Source organism: Pygoscelis adeliae, unplaced genomic scaffold, assembly GCF_000699105.1.
Source record: "Pygoscelis adeliae isolate BGI_AS28 unplaced genomic scaffold, ASM69910v1 Scaffold294, whole genome shotgun sequence".
NCBI classification, from domain to species: Eukaryota; Metazoa; Chordata; class Aves; order Sphenisciformes; family Spheniscidae; genus Pygoscelis; species Pygoscelis adeliae.
In genome coordinates, this window is record NW_008824722.1 from 1551203 (window position 1) to 1551686 (window position 484).

Sequence of the window (484 nt, forward strand, 5' to 3'; positions counted from 1 at the left end):
GGGCGGGGAGCGAGGGCTGGGCACTCCCTGCCTGTAGTGGTGAGGAGGAGAGGCTGCATCCTGCACAGGGCTGTGTGTACCACAGAGACATGGAGCTGGACGTGCAACGGGCCAAGGAGCTCATTGAGCAGAAGCTGGCGGAGGAGGAGGAGGAGGAGGAGAAGGTGGGTCCATAGGGCAGGTGGACCTGCTGACAGGGACCTGCCTTGCGCTGTGTCCATCCTTAGGGACTCGGATGTGAGGAGGCTGGCACCGACCTGCCATCGCAGGAGATGTAGCAAGGTGGCCAAGGGCTCTCAGGGGCATCAGGTTGCCGACACGGGAGCTCTTGCCCATGGGGCAGAGCCGAGCAGCAGGCAGGTGCCCAGCTTGCCAAGTAGGGCAGGTGGGCAAGCGCAAGCCCAAGGGCTGCCAGGCATCCCGTAGACCTCAGCAGCAAGCTGCGAACTGTGCCCAGAGCCACCTCCACCGGTGGCCCGGGGAC